General features: G+C 41.0%; 1 protein-coding gene across 2 annotated transcripts in view; it reads right to left on the bottom strand.

The window, feature by feature from the left end:
• RORA (RAR related orphan receptor A) overlaps window positions 1-17,035 on the bottom strand; it is a 354,043-nt gene that overhangs the window by 88,247 nt on the left and 248,761 nt on the right. The gene's annotated exons all lie outside the window — the stretch shown is intronic.

Genomic DNA, 17,035 nt, shown 5'->3' with positions numbered 1-17,035 from the left:
ATCTCACTTTGGCAAGCATTCTCATGTAAACAATCACCAATTAAATTAAAAATCTGGGAAAAAAATCTAGTTACATTCCTTCTGGGAATGACTTTTGCGGATATAAATCAAACACCAGTGGAGGATAAGAACACAATAACAATTCCTACAAATCCAAGGCTTATAGCCTCCAACCACCTAAGTCCATGCAGACCCTGAAAGCCAGTATCCTGTAGGAATATTCAAACAAGCTCCAAACATGCTTATACATGGAATACAAACAGCACCTCTAGCTCACTTATCAGCAAGGTTTCAGCTGGAACATGAAGAAGACAGTCAAAGATGCTGTGACACACTGAGCTGGAGAAGCCTGGGTAATACACTCCACAGGAGACCAGGCTTACTGTGAGGAGGCCTTTAATAGCTGATTATCACTGTGGACTGCGCTTGGATTTTCACCAAGCACTTCTATGCCCTGCAACACTGAATCTGGCAGTGCTGACTGCTGCTGGAGATTTGTTGGAGATGAAACAAAGGTTCTAAAGTTTATCTTAAAATCTATCAGCGGAGGGCATGGGAAGGAAGGGGGATTAGAGTTTAAAAGCAGGAGAGAAAGTTTGCCCCATTCAGAGAGTTCTTGGGTAACAGCTCTTGATTTGGCTCCCTGTCTTCATGGGACAAGGCCTGAGAGGTCCTAAGTCAGGAGAGCACAAGGAAAAATGCATGCTTTTCCTAGATCCTTGGAGAGATAAAGCTAACTGCTATTCCAAAGGATGCTATGCAAGAAAAAAAGGCTTCTAGTTTGGGATGAACAGGGCCATGAGCACTGTGAGTGCAGCCTTTGACAGGTTCACTGTTTGGAGGGTGTGGGTGTGACACCGAATCTCCACACTTCCCTGGACTATTACAGGAGAGATAACACTTGCATTCAGTTTCCCCCCTTCTGAATGGAACATACAGAGTGTTTCCTCATCAGCCCATCACACATGTGGCGAGCTCTTGGCACACAGAACCAGCCTGTTTGCTCAAGAAAAACACACACACCTATGCAAATACAGCCCATGGCAGGTTTCTTCCATTATCATGTCTCAGTCTCTCACTGCAAACCCTCAAGAAATCCTAATTTATTCTGGCACTGTTGCTTTGATACCTCCATTTTGCAGCTAGTGGACATGAGACAACTGGAATTAGATATGCCCTTGCCCAAATCAGAGGAAAGTTTATGGCCAACTATGTTCTCATTAGCTTTCTGGCAGAGATTCTGGAACTATTGCTGGCCTGTACGTGCCTGTATTAGCAAATGGTGTGCATAATGTTCCTACCACATATCTAGCTGGAAGCTGTTCTGGCTATGGCTTCTGCCATTTTGAGTATTAAACATGCCTTTGACAGGTTTAGGTGAAATTTCAAAAACAGTCTCAGGAAGACACGCTCAGATAAATTCTAGCTCAACTAATTTTTGTTCCAGTTGAAACAGGACATTATAAAAGGTCAAGTCGTGTTTGGAATATCAGAAACCACATTACTGAACTAAACTTTTCAATTTCTAAGCAATCAATACTTTGGTTAACAAGTCAGAGACCTTCAGACCCCATTTCCTGTCTGTGCATGTCAGTCAGGTTAACAAAACCCAGAGCAGAAAGAACAAATTGCTCGGCTCTGTGTTCATCTCCAATATTGCTGTCACTGAGTCCTTTACCTCTGCTGCTGACTGCACAGAACACCAGCCCCATCATGAGCTAGTGCTGGCTTCAAAACACAGAGGCACTGCAACTCAAACAGCTCTGGAGAGGCTGTCAGGCACAGGAAATACTTCTCTGCATATTATACATTGATCCTCCTCAGCTGGACAGCAGTGTTACCTTCCTCTGTGTGTGGATGGGCCATGAAACTCCAGGGGGAGAGACTGCTGTTCCTGAGATACACACTAAAACGTGGCTGCAAAGTGCAGCTGTGCAGTACACATGGCAAGGCCTGCAGTGGCTGGGCCAGGTCAGCTGCTGTTTCTCTCAGTACTAACATCAGAAATCGATGCACCAAGAATCCATCCTGTCTTCTCCTCCAAAAGTTAGATTTGATACAGTTTTGTTAAGGAAGAAAGGGACAAGTCTTGCAGAGAGATAATAAAACCAGGCACTGCAAAGCAGTGATGATTCTGCCTGCAGAAGGAGCCTCTTTTGGGAAGGTGCAGGAGAGCACATAAGAAAGTAAGCATGTTAAGAATGGGTCTGTGAGAGAGACAGGATCCTCTTCTGCCTGAACCTCTGCTGAGGAAACCTTTCTTTCCTTTGTAACCACCTTGCTCTTGTCACTTGACAAGTAGAAAGACTGACTGAGGAAGAGCAGTAACAATGCAGGAGCTATCTGAAGAGGAGGCAAGGGTGGTATTTAGACAAACCACAAGTTCTCATGTTCATTATCTTCTTACCAAATGAAGTCTTCTTACCCACCTGTGCATTGTTCTCATCCAGTTGCCCTACTTCTGTTCATTATGTAGCATTCATTAACTGGTCCTAGGGATAGCAATTGAGAATGAGTAATTATCTCCCTAGCACAAAGAATAAGGGTCAGATTCTTAAAGGTGACTGCTGGAGGTTTAAAAAAAATAGAAGTGAAAAAACAATCAGGCCTATTTTGTCACTTGGTGGTACATAAAGACAGCCTGGATTTAAAGAAAGAGATAGATTTTATTTTTAGTCTAAAAATTTTGCATTACCAAAGCAGATTTTGATGAGACACTCGCAGATTTCGGAGGCTCTGTACTGTCAGCTCTCCTTTCCACTTAGATCTCTATGGCCACTCTGTGTGCCCTTTATTCAGGTCAGTTCAGTATCAGTGGTAAATCAGTTTCCACATCTGTCCCAGTAAGACCTTAGCACAGTTCTCACACCTCTGGGTATTGTGATTTAAAGCAGCAGTACAGCTGTGGAAGCACCGTTTACAAACAGTGACTGAAGGGCAGAGCTAAGGCCACTGAAGGATCATTCATCTGGAACACACCAAGCTCCTGCTGTTGTTACCTAAGCTGGTTGTTCTTTATTGTAATACAAACTTTCCTGGCTAAAAATACTGCCATTGTTATACTTTATTTTAGTATTCCTCGAGTAATCTCCCCACGAAATTACAGAAATGCAGTGTGAATCACAATGGTCCACTGTAGCCTACCAGGGCAATCCCAATCCAGAAAGTCTTGAACAACATCACAAAGGTCTTCTTTCCAGCAGTGAATGTTTCAAACACTTGATTTTTTCCTTCATCACAAACCATAGTCTTACCTTCTCTCAAGATTCCTTCCAAAATAGCAAAGAGTCCTTCTCTTGGCAGTGGCAGGGCCTGGCCTTCTGCACGGGAAATATTTTTCCTAATAATAAATATAACTATGTTCTTCTATATAAACAATAATGTAAAAGGTTTCTACTGAGGAAGGAAGGGAAGAGAGGCTTTCCAAAGTAATTTTTTATATTTCATGAAACAGCTATTAGTAAGAACAAGCCTGGATTTCATTACAGGAGCATGGGGAGGGGATGACATTTATGAAGTATCTGATCAAGTTCTGTAGTAAGGGGGAGAGAAACAAATTTGCAAAGTGTGAGCAATACAGTAGAAAAACATTTTCTGACTGGAAATTGTTAGCATTAACACAAAAAGAATGTTAAGCAGCATGGTCAATCAACATTACTTGTTCCCTCCTAAAGCAGTCTGAATTAAAGCTCTATCTAAAAGCAGTACATTTCTTACAGCCTGGATATCTATACAACAAAAAGTTGCAAATAGAAAGTAAAGCAGTTAAACTGAAGTGTCAGCAGGGGCTACTTCGTCCCACAGAAATTTCAATTAGCTGACAGTGCCAAAAGTTTCCCTATTTGCAGATGTTGCCAGCAGCTAAAAAGAAAAATAAGAAGCATACTTGGGAAACAAGTAGGACCCAGTGGGTCTGTGAAACAATTGGAAAGCTGTCTCTGAGGGGAGGGATAGCCGGCATCAAGGACTCCCACAGCACAGGAGAACACACAGCTGGAACTGGGGTTACTGGGACCAGCGAGCAGCACCGGAGCGGGAGTGTGAAGAAAGAGGAAAAGCTCCAGCAGCAGCTGAGGGCCTTCCCTTGGCCTGGGGCTTGCCCTGCAGCAGGAAAAGCTCCCGTGCCCCCGGACTGCCCTGCCCGAGCAGCACCGCGGGTCTGCTCCGCGGGCAGGGCCAGAGATGAGAGCAGATCAGAGCAGCACAGGGGTCAGAGCTCACCCAGAGCAGCACAGGGGTCAGAGCTCAGAGCAGCACAGGGGTCAGAGCTCACCCAGAGCAGCACAGGGGTCAGAGCTCACCCAGAGCAGCACAGGGGTCAGAGCTCAGAGCAGCACAGGGGTCAGAGCTCATCCTCAAGGCAGCAGCACAGTTGGACACAGCCCTGCACCATTCCCGAGGCAGATCCAAACCTGCCCCAAATTGCAGCACAACAAACACAAAGCACTCTGGATTGCTGACCAGGGCTAATCAGGGTGATTTCGCCCAAAGGGTGTGGGGCACACTCACACAACACCACAGCTGGGAGCTGAGAAAGGATTTGCATCCCTTCAATTTCTGTGTCTCGGTTCTCCTTCTCAAAATTTGGCATTTCTCATTTTTCACATGACTTGTGCAACCAGCACTCTCCCAAAGGACAGACTGGTCCTTATGGAAGGTATGACCCCCTGGAGACACTAATTCCTGAACTTTTTCCTTCCTACTTGGTAAAGCTCATCACCAGTTAGCTTAGCTACAAATAAAAAGCAGCCAAGCTTATGCCAAGACTCATCAAGTTATTACAAAATACCTTTTCATTTATGCTTAATTTGACTACTTTTTTTTCTTTTTTTTCCCCTTCCCTAGTAGTCACTACTGAGTCCTATAAATTAGGAACTGTTAATGTGAAGTATGAGAAAGAAAGTAAATTTAAACACTAATTGGATCCTACATGAACCTCTTCACAATAAGTATTCAACTTCTGTATTGGAAGCCCACCAAAACAGTCCTGAAATGGGCCAAACTCCATGTGCTGATCAGAAATTAAATAAAATATTAATGAAAGTTTCAGAGCACTGTGTAAAGTCTTGGCAACAACCTTTAATTATTAGTGCTCCAGAGATTCACTCTATGTCTTCAGTATTTTTCCATTTGCCTATAATGGCAATTAAATTCTTTTTATTTTAAGACTGAATTTGAAAAGTACAATATTGGAATCAGCAATTATCCAATAAAGAGCTGAAAAGCACACAAGGCAGTCTCAGGATCTTGCTTTTCTGTAATGCCTCTGCTTTTCACCCCTATACTGGGAGTGAAGCACTTTTCTAGAAATCCGTTTCCTGATGGATGGAAAACAGTTCCATATGTGTGCCAGTACAGATAAGTAATTATGAGAAGCAGACACACTAATCCTCCTCCTCAAAGCAAAACCAGGTTTTATGTAGCATGGGTTTCATCACAGTGTTTTTTCAGGGGAAAAAAAAATTCTGTCTAGGCTTCCTGTGGAAATGACACTTGTTTCCAAGCAGAACTACAGATTTGCACTGTCATCCAGAAAGACTTCCAGAGATCTGAGCTGACAAATCCAAGCTCAGAGGAGTGGTTCATAATACTTATTAGTAAGCAAACCAGACTGTGTTTAGGAAGCAAAGCCGAGATTCCTTTCCCCAGAAATAAATACATTTGCAGCAGCTAATTGTTAATGTCATTCCAGTGCTTTTGGAATCACTAATCCTCTGCAGCCAAAACCACCCCAAGTGTTACTCAGCCTGCTGGCTGGGCAGCAGGGGAAGGTGCAGGACTGGGGCTTAGGAAAACATTACAGAAAAGAGTACTAACAGCAAAAGCAACATAAATATTCCCTTCACAGGAGCTTGGCTATGTGTCAGCACTAAAGCACAGATGGAAACTCATTTGCAATCATCACTGGCAGAGGCCTACACAGGACTTTTTTTTGTGGCTGAGTACTAAAGCACAGATGGAAACTCATTTGCAATCACTGGCAGAGGCCTACACAGGATTTTTTTTTTGTGGCTGGTATTTTTAATTAAAACATTTGTAGTTATAACAATTAGATTTTGTAATGTGGCTGTTCACCTAAATGCTTTAAACTTTATTTACCACCTCCCTCTTCAACTGCCAAATTACACTGAAATGCAAAGAATTAGGATTTGCTTTTTCCCTGAGGATTACATGGTAGCTGGCTAAGAGAGATTCACAAACACGGCATGAAGGAGTTAAAAAGCTCAAGAATGCAGTGGTTACAATTCTCTAAGATGAAAAATGTTACTACTTCTGGTGCACTTGAGTCAGGAAGGATGGGCTGTCTGTACAGGGGACAATAGGAGTATTCCCTGGCTCACAGCCAGCCCATAATTCACAGAGAGGCATTATCAGCCAAAGTTAATTTTTTTTTTTTGAATTATCATCTGCCAGAGCTTGAGAGTTTGTGGCTAATTGTTCCATTCTTGACTACAGAATGAATTAGAGAACAATGTGCAGTCCTAAGACGGAGGGAAAACATAAAGCAAACCCCTGAGCACAAAATGAATAGTTCAGATGAGTTGGGTACTTTGCTCCTCTGTTCATAAAGATGTGGTGAAAATCCACTGCTCCAAGGAGCAGCACGCAGGAGTGATAGATGTTAAACCCTACACCGTGTGCTCACAGGTTACTGGACTCCTGTTGGACTGCTTGGTTTATGGAATAATGGGTTTAAGCAAGGAAGAAAGGAGAGCAGGATTACACTAGAAGGTTAACTCAGATTTAAGAAATAACTGACGGAGGCAGCAGGTGTCCAAGGAATGATGAATGGGCAGCAACATAAAACAGACACCTTTCATTATAGGTGGATGAAAAACACTGTTTAAAAGGATATTACAGAGCAGTTCTTGTGGCTATTTCTCTATGCTGGCAAGATAAATTAAAGGTCTCTCAGTACCAGCTTGTGTAAGTGAAGGACTGAAAACCAAAATTCTCAGCTGCACCAACCACCATTGTTTGTGCCTTCTCAGCCAAATCATCACATATCCAGTGCAAGGTTTTTTTTCCAAATTTTAAATTCTTTAAAATGTATTCTTTTCAAACAAAAAAGAAATGTAACATTAAAAATTAAAATGTAAAGCAAGAAAAACACATTAACAAGTAAGCCCTAATACAGTCATTGTCCATGACTCCTCTCATTCACCTCAACAACAGTATGTCTGCAAAAGACTATAGATAAAGAAGATGAAAGATAGATAAATACAATGGAATTCTGAGGGGGGGAAAAAGAGGAGAGACATTCTCTGCTTGGGCTTTCTGTTTCCATTGAAAATGAAGAAGGAAAAGGACACATTTTTCACTGCCAACAAATGGAACTAAGAAAGTAATGACCAAAAAGGACAGCAATGTTTAGATTAAACTTTCAAAAGGAGCACCAAAGGTACGGTGACGTAAACATAAATGAATGCTCCCTAATACTATTAAATGGTTTTGAGTGAAGAAACAAAGTTGACTGACATTAGAGAATGAAGCAGGGCTGACGCAGAACAGAAACAGTGACTCAGAGGAAAACATGAGGACATTCTGCAGCCCCACTCCTATGTAAAACTATAAAAAAGGATGGGTAGAACATCTGTAGTTAGCTCACCAGAGCCATGCAAATGGATGGAGGCATCAGAGATTGCTGAGCAGCTCAATGCACCCAAAAGTCAATGTGAGGAACTACTGACACATTTACACAGAGCCTGGCAGCAAATGACAATCCATATATTCAAATATGAAAGAAAATGTGAACTTGTAGGAGCTAATTATTGCAGTCTTTTTTACAAGTTACTCAGCCAAGCAACACATTGTCAGCACTGTACAAATCACACCAAGTTAGTATTTACTGGGGCTAATTTTGAATGAGTAAGCCAAGGCAGAGAAACCTTTCCTGCAGTACATTCCACTGCCAAAACAAATTTCTGAATCAGAGGCTCTGTGTGCATAGATAATGACACGAAAAAGGTCGCACGTGTACACCTGCAAAAGAATTGGGCTCTGTGTGGAAAGCCTTTCCTTATGGTGCACCTCCTCATTTTCTTCTTTTCTCTCTATATCTCCATTGCTTTGAGCACTGGAAGCAATAAATTCCAAAATTAGCAATATAGCTTTTGGGCCTGAGTCCATACAAGAACAACAGAGAAGAGCATTAAAAGTTGCATTTCACTGATCGTTTTTATGATGTGCTGGGGACACAAAACAGCCTTTCTCCCTTTTACCCTACCAAATGTTTTCTCTGTATGTGGTAATTCATATAATAATTATAGCAACTGCTACTACTGATATTGAATTCCAGCACTTCTTTAAAGGGTGGAATGAACTTCAGGTTCTTATACTGGATATGCTGCATTACAGAAATAGAAACAAAAAACCAGATCAATCTGACTTGCCTTTACAAATTGAAAAACAATATAAAAAACAACTACCAGTTAATTCTGAACAGAATTTAGAGGTATTGCTAGTCATTTCACAGTGTAAGGAATAAACACCTCATCCTTTCCCAAAGCTCTTCACTTGACAATGTCCCCGTGCACACAGGTGGCCTCTGGAGCAGCACAGGAGTCCTCTGTTCCCATGATGTGACTGAGACGGGCAGCAGCCATGGGGACCATAAAGGCAAAGGACCCTTGCCAAAGGCAGTTTAGCAGAGCTGGCACAGCAAACACCCCTTTGGCCAGGAGATTTTCCATCCCATACCCAAACTGCCCTTGCACCTTTTGAGTGCGTGTCTCCCCAGCATTCCCATGGGGAGCAGGAGGGTGCTTTGCAGCAGTTGTCCCCAAAACTTGCCTTTATTTGGTTTGCATCAGTGGCCCAAGGGCACATGAACAGGGCCCCTTTGGGAGGAAAGTGGACTGAAAGATGCCCTCCCACACACTATGGAATGCACTGCAAGGGGCTTCCTGCCTCCACATGTACTCCAAAGGCAACAAACAGACCAATCCCTAACTGTGTGGACATCAGATCCTCTGGGCAAGTGCTGGGCAGGGTTAGATCCATTCCCCTTCATCTGCACAACTTGGCAAAGCAGACACGGCTTTAGGTTCTGCAGTCTTTACACTTCATTCCATGTGCAGATATGAGTAAGTTGTCAACATGTACAGAAAAGTTTGTACAGAGTGTATCAACATTAATAAAAAGAGATATTGATGCATCTCTAGTAAATCTCCCTCTGGCTCATGAGTGAGACTAAGAAATCATCATTTCCTTTAGTAACACTGCTGGCATAAGAGATAACACAGAGAGAAAAAAGCTATTCTGGGGAAAAATCAGAAAATTATTTTGCTACTAAATGGAGAAAAAAGTCCCAGTACAAATACAGAGTCTAGGCAGTACAAAGTTTATGACATCATGGCTCAGCACCATTCAAATAGTTTCAGCCTTCCTTTAAAATTAAATGACAGCTTCACACCAACACACCTGATATATTCTGATATGCAGTACAAGACCTTTGTATGTGTGCACTTACACACACAGGTCAACATTAAAAAAAAAAATACTGGCAAATGCAGAAGAATATAGCCAGGCTCACAAATCCACTGTGTCCATCAGCAAGGTGAAATGAAAAATGGCTCTTACACAAACCTCTGTAAACATTCACTGCCTCTTTCAGACAATCAAACACCCATTTCAGTCAGGGAAATTGGGAAGTGATAAATTCCCTATGTGCTCCGTGTTTGTGTGCGACAATAAAACACCAGCACGTGCCTCGGGGCTGGGATTTCACGAGTCATTGAGCTTGTCACCAGGTGATGTCTGTCACTAGGCACGGGCAGAGCTGCTGGGACACGGCAAGGACAGCTCCGAGGGAGTCACAGCGGGAAGGGAGGAGGCAGCACCTCACAGGGCTCACCAGGAACGGGGCCTTCCCACAGCCCCCGCTGGGACCCCTCACAGGGGCAAGGCAGACCCCAGAAAGGTGAACAGCTGTTAGATAAACTCTGAGAAGGAACTTAGAGCATCTTTACTACTTTGAAGTCAATTTCCAACAATGAGAAATTGTCTTTGGTTTTGGTACATGGAACACAGTCAGGCGAATATTCAAAGTTTCCTGCATGATGTGAAAAACTGGATTTAAATCCCATCCATTAGAGTGCAAAACAAACCATTTAGCTAATTCCACTGTGAAATTTAAAATTCATGGTAAAGAAATATATTAAAGGCTTTTTCACAATCACAAGAAGATGAAATATAGTTGAAACATGCATGTAAAATGTGTACATTTTCCCTATAGAGATAATAAATACACTAAATAGCTATTTTCTTCCTAATTATTTGCATAATGTGAGAGGATAATGTATGCAACTAAACTCATAAATTAATCCTGAAGATGTTTGCATGTGAGCTATTTCTGAGTAGAGTCATATTGAATTCAACCATAAAATCAACACCAGGTTATTGTATAAAATATAGCACAGCGTGGTAAACACAAAATTATTTTTACTGCCTATTCATCCACATATATTGGAAATGTCAAGCTTAGTGGGGCACTAGTGCTGTGGGTATTGTTTGAAGTGTAAGGATGATGGGGGCTGGAGAGCAAAAGGAGATTTTCTTGTACCAGTATTTCCTATCTTAGTGAAGATAAAATTCTCTCTACTGTGACCGGTGCATTTTGTTCCAGATGCATCAAATGCTTCCTTCATCTTTTATTTAACAGCCTGATGCCCACCTCACCTGCCAGCAGAGCAGTGACAGACTGGATGTGAGTGCAGTGTCCATAAAACAGGATCACGTCCCGATCAACCACGGCTCATCCAACACGCCCTTCCTCACTGGCACAGGACTGGGCCACAAACCCACCCAGGGGGCTCCTCTCTCTTCCAGGAGCCAGCCTTGCTTTCAGAGGAATTTTTCAGCCTATTAGCATGTGACCCCGAGTTATAATTGCAAAATGGGTAAGCAGTGCTCAAGCCCTCGCTGCACAGCCCTGAGGAGCCAGAGCTCCAGAGGCACGGGGTACGGACAGCCATGAGCGCAGCACCTCCCGGCTTCACTGCTCCTTAAAGCAATTGCTGCAATGCGTGAGCTGAGCGACCAAGTTCAATGTGCAGAGACACTTCAGGCTCCACCACAACCCTGATATTTATAGTCAGCCCTTAGTAAGCACAAATGACTCTGACTTCAACATTGACGCCACCTCTTTATCAGCTTAAATATTTGAGGATACTCAGACTAGAGAGTTTCTATTAACTTAATACAAACCTCAAACAAATGTGCCTAAATTATCACCACCTGCTCATTGACAAGAGCCTAATTCCTCCTCCTCCACGTGTGAGACTTCAGACCTTTTAATGTCTGAACATTGACAATGTGACAGTTTTAAACTTACATCATCGAACACTGACACAGTGAATGTGCCAATTTCAAGATGACTGCCAGGAAAACATAAACTGTTTGACATTTAATAAGCTTGTGTTTTCATAGAAATACAATGTGTTCTAGATGGTTTGTTTCCATGAAAACACATGGTTAGAAATGAAATGAAGAATAGTTTTCTCAGCACTAAGCACCAAAAATTAAATTTAAAAAAAATCATCTGACAAAAATGCACTAAAAATCAAGTACTTAGGATTCACATTTATATTAAATAACCAATGAAGTGTTAAATAGAACAGCTCATGGAATTATTGTTACATCTTTTAAAATGAGGAACGAAGATATTTTTAAAAAACTCATTTTAAAGTACCAAGAGTGCTGCACTGATAACTCAAAGTAAAGAGAACTAACACAGAGAGGGGAGTTTGGGCGAACTCTATTACCCCAACTTTACTGGCAAATAGTCTTATAAAATCCCAAGAGTGCTGCACTGATAACTCAAAGTAAAGAGAACTAACACAAAGAGAGGGGAGTTTGGGTGAACTCTATTACCTCAACTTTACTGGCAAATAGTCTCATAAAATCATGGTTTCTTTCCTTATCAAAACTAATACTTTTATAATAGAGTGAAAAACAACTAAATATAGTATGCTCTACCACTGTGGGAATAAAGGAGAAGCTACAGCACTTGACAGTGAACAAAGTAGCTCTGAAGTGGCTCTTCTGGCTCTAAAGCCAAGGGCAGCTTTTCTACTGATTCCAAAAGATACAAAACTTTCTCATTTTTTTAATGTCACTGCACCTGTCTTTGATCGTCTCTTTGAGGGGAAAAGTTTTGTGAGGAAAACGAAGAGTGCAACAATTAAAGAAGTGAAGGTTTCTAGTAAAAAGAAAAAGGTTGTTTTCATGAATATGCTATGTTCAGAGCACAGAGTATCAGATTTCTTTTGGTAGCTGCTGTTGCATGGAGAGATTCTTGGACTGTCCTAGAAATGCTCTTTTGAAAGAGGCTAAGTACTCATACTCTGATTTTATAACCTGGCCATGCTTATCTCGGTGCATGGAAATGGAGGTGTGATGTGTTACAATCTCACTGGAAGAAAACAGAAATTTCAGAGATTTAATGGATCAAATATGAAAACTGCCATCATTCTGCTCCTCTGGTTTTTCCTTTCAACACAGTCTGACCCACTGCTTCAGCTGAACAGACCTTCTGGTTGAGAAAATGAGCACTACCAAGTCTGATTTGGAGAGAAGCATCATGAAGGTTCCTATGCCAGGGCCATGAAGTTCTTTGGAACATGCAAGCCAAATCTGACACAACAGAAAAACTAGGATTTACTGGACAGCCTATAGCCACAAGAGATATGCAGAGTCTTTTGTGCTTATGCAGAACATACAGGAAAAGATCCATCACACTGAAATGCTCAGCTTTGTGATCTCAGGATCTTGAGAAAAGGAAACAAGCAGTTAAATGTAAACCTTGCCAGTGTGGGCTTACCAGAACACAACACCACTTGCTAGGCTGGACCACAAGTTCAACTGCTGATTTAATCTGGAGTGAGGAAAGCAGTTTATTTATAAAGCAGGTGCTGGGTTCCCACCTGCAATGCTGTCATACAACCTCCCCTCCAATACCAGTGAAAAGCAGCAAATGAAACCACAGTCAAGGAATTTCTTTTGTAAACTGGGATTGCCAGGTATTAGTTTCACAAAGAATAATAATAACAACTTCCCAAATTACTTGTTCTCAAGTTGAGGTTCTCTGTCTCTCTTTTAAAAGGTTCCCTGTTAGAACAGGGATTTTTTTGGTGTCAACATTGCTGGCTTCTCAAAGACAGAATGTTCCAGAGAAATTTACATTACTGCTTCTAAAGACAGGATTTCGTGCTAAAATGTACTCTCAAAACAGCTGACAGTGAGGTGGTGAAGTCCTGTTGACAGGACATGGAAATTTAGGGTTGAAGTACCTGAACTGCCTCCTTTCTAGGTCAGCTCTTAAAGTCATGCCACCACCATCCCACATGAAGGACAACTCACCCTGCTCTGAGTTAACAAGGGCTTTTCTTACCTCCCTTCTGAAAACTGCAGGAAAAAAATGATACCTTCAGTGAAATATTTTTTGAAATACCTAAAGCTCTGTTTAACAGGAAAATTATTTTCAGACAGCCTTTAGTACCCTTATATCCTCAAACAGCATGTAAAATTGTCTTTTTGAATGACCTCTTTACTTCCACCTTTACTTCAAGGACCATAACTCTGAACTAAGCCACCAGTACAGGCAGAGAAAAGAAAAAAAGGGTCAGAGTGAAAGAAATGTGAAGACTTAAAACAGGAAACTTGCCTTATCTGTAGAAGTTGCCTATACAGCCAGCAAGTATCACACCTCCATATCAGTTAGGTAACATAACAAAGATAACGAAACAGTTCTTCAGACAAACATTGGTGAGAAGGATGGTTATCAACTGATGGCTTTATCTAAGAGGAAATCACTAAATGCCTTTGGTCATGTAGTGGCTTTCTGAAACCAGAGGTTTCCCTACCTCTGTTGCACAGAGATGAAATAAAGGCTTGTTTGAATTTCCAGAAAACTGCAAGAACACCACCACTCTTGTGAACTGACTTTTGAAGTTGGTGGTAAACACCTCAAAAAAAAAAAAAAAAAAAAGAGAGGAAATTGCTTTGCTTTGAGGGCGTGCCTAGTCTGTTGTAGAGCAAGTGACAGTGCTGCGCCTCACAACTGATAGTTTGTGCTCACTTTAAAGAAAAACTTCTCATACACACAGGGGAAGCTAAGACAGATAACAAAAATATCTCACAAGTCTTCGTCACAAGTTTTTTCCAGCCAAGCCATCATCCTCTTGGTCAAGGCTCCCTATTTATTTCACTTCATATGTTTTTTTTACAATAACTCATCGAAGGTTCAGTTCTTCGTCCTCTTGGTCAAGGCTCCCTATTTATTTCACTTCTTATGTTTTTTTTTACAATAACTCATTGAAGGTTCAGTTCCAGTTCAATTTGAGAATCTAACCATTAATGGCAGTAAGGTTAATAAAGGAAACTTCCCAAAGTCCCAGATGCAATCCCTTAAAACAGTAACTTCTATTTAGGTGAGATCCTTTCCTTTGATCAAGTGAACTGTGAATCCAAACCCACACAACAAAGTAATTTAAGGCAAGGTGACTGCAGTGAGGTTAAAGACCAAATCAAGGTCTACTGTGTGTTTTGAAAGCAAGAGGTAAAGTAGCAATGGATATTTACACTCGATTCAAAGGTATTCACACTGGAGAATGTAATTTTGCTACTGAAATAGTCTCCCTCTCTTCCCCTGCATAAAACATATTTGGAAAAAAGGTTATTTCAGTCCTGTGATGCTCATTTCAGTGTGCCCTAATCAGCACATCAGTATATGCCAAAGCACATATATTTCAACAATTCCTTTGTAGTGAATGTACAGTTAATTCAAAGTAAGTAATTTTGGCATTACAGAAAAATGGTGTCATTTTGTCTTATTGGGAATGCACTGTATTTTTTCTCATGTTTTCAACTGAAACACAACTACTAAGACACAAGAGAACATTTAACTATTCCTCTCTGCCAAACTAACACCAGGCACGATTTTTCCTGAGTCTTTCAATTTAATGAAGAATTTTGCAGAAGGAATTTGTGTGTGGGCGTGGTTTGGGTAAGCAGGACCATCTTCCCACCCCTTGTGCAAATTACAAAAGCAGCTGACATTTAAGAACTCAAACTCACACTGAAGTATCTGTCACTATGGTTTCATCCATGTAAACCTCAAAACTCACCTGTACTCCTAACTGTAACTCATATCTGGCAAGATTTCTGAAATGCTGCCTGCACAGCTCTCCCTCCTTGCTCTCCCATCACCTCCAGTTAAGCAATATACACAAATATACATATTTGGCAATGTAAGTCAAAACTATTCAAGTGTTCTGAAAACAAAAGGAAAAAAGTTGAATTTTAAGGAGTCTGTATCCCAAATTCCCTCAGGATTCTATCTGATTTTTGGTTGATCCATTTCTGTGCCTTTTCAGCTGCAAGTTTTAGCTCTTTAGACCAACCCACATTGTCCTTTGAAACTTTTTGTCCTTGCTACTTCATCATGTCAGGAGACTTAAAGGGAGAAAAACCTGAGCAGCAGAATTATATTTAAATTAGGAGCTTTACAAATATCATCATCATTTGGTCATAACATTAAGAACAAGCTCCTCATTACAAGCTGAAGTGATTACCTGATCTGCCATAAGGAGCTGCCTTAGTTACTGTCTGCATCAGACTGTGCTCCCAGCTGGGTCAACATTTAAATCCTTCTAGGTTGATGTGCTTAGGGAAAGGCTGTAAAACTTCCAATATTTTCACAGTCCTTATTAAGCTTAGCTATCAACATACATTAAAGAGCCCTTTTCAGGTTCAATAGTTGTGTCAGGATGGCAAGCGCTCAAGTCTAGCAATGCACTGTCAAATAAATGAGTCTATTAGGAATGATGGAATCAGTCCCTGGTTTCAAAATTCAGATAATAAAATGTGCTTTTTTTGGTTCAGATACCAACCTTGGAGAAGTCCCTATGCCTGTGCTTGCTTTAGAATCATTAGAATTCAGCCTTACTACAAAAAAATGCAGCATAAACAATGTCATGAACTGAAATTAATGTAAGCAGAAAACTCTGCAGATTCTTCTCAAAGCATGAAAAAAGGTAGCAGCAATAAATCTGTAGGAAAAAAAATCCACTTGGACTTTTGATGTTTGAACAAATGGTATACAGATCGTGTTTTAATCCTCATTTTAATGCTAATTTAATCCCAACACTTTGCTGTATTTGGTGGCAATCCATTCACAAAGATTCACCTTTCTATAAAGATTGAGGTGACTTCAACGAACTGTTCAAATCAAACCAGATGAGTGTTGCACAAGTCTTGTTTAGAAAGTACAATTACTTCTTAGGGAGCTATTGCAAAGGATGTAGGGAAAAGTATTTCCCTGTAAGCATAGTTAGAGCTGGCTAGACTTAGACTAATCAGAGCCAAAAAATGCAACCCATATATTAAAGAACAAAGTCATGAGCAGTAACACTTCCTTTTTGCTTTCACATTGTTTGCATTGAAAAATATACAGAATACAAAAGTAGATTTGGAGAAGTCTCATCTGTCAGTTTTCTGGTACCCAAGATTCAAAAGCTGCAAAAAAAAAATTAACTTAATGACTTTGCAAAGAGCAATTCCTACTGCTCTCAGAGTTGGATTAAAGTCTTAGAATGGGAAGACTATCAGATATTTCTGAGCTTAGATTCAGCCCATAACACAGTTCTCTTCTATAACCAATGAACACACCAAAACTGAGGACAGCTGTTCTTATCAAGCTGAAAACATTAACTTCACGTAACAGCTGCAAGCGTTCTAAAGACAGGCGATTTTAAGAACAACAACAAAAAAGGCAATGCTAAGAGGGCTGATGACAGCACATTTCAGCCAACAGGATTCACTGAAGCAGCTGCAATAGGATTCAGAGCAGTCCTGAATACTTCCCCTGTTAAAGTGCATTGCACCACAGGAGGTGTTCATGACTTCATTCACCATTTCCTACATCAGAGGAACAGCCTTAGGAATTAACAGACAGAAAAAACAAGGGTACAAAACATGCAAGGGCAACTTCTATGAATTTAAAAAACAAGACTTAGGTGTAAGAGAACACTAC

This window comes from Onychostruthus taczanowskii, unplaced genomic scaffold (genome assembly GCF_017590055.1).
Source record: "Onychostruthus taczanowskii isolate IOZ18803 unplaced genomic scaffold, ASM1759005v1 scaffold6, whole genome shotgun sequence".
Lineage (NCBI taxonomy): Eukaryota > Metazoa > Chordata > Aves > Passeriformes > Passeridae > Onychostruthus > Onychostruthus taczanowskii.
Note: the sequence above shows the minus strand (reverse complement) of the source record. Positions and strands in the feature narration are given on the sequence as shown.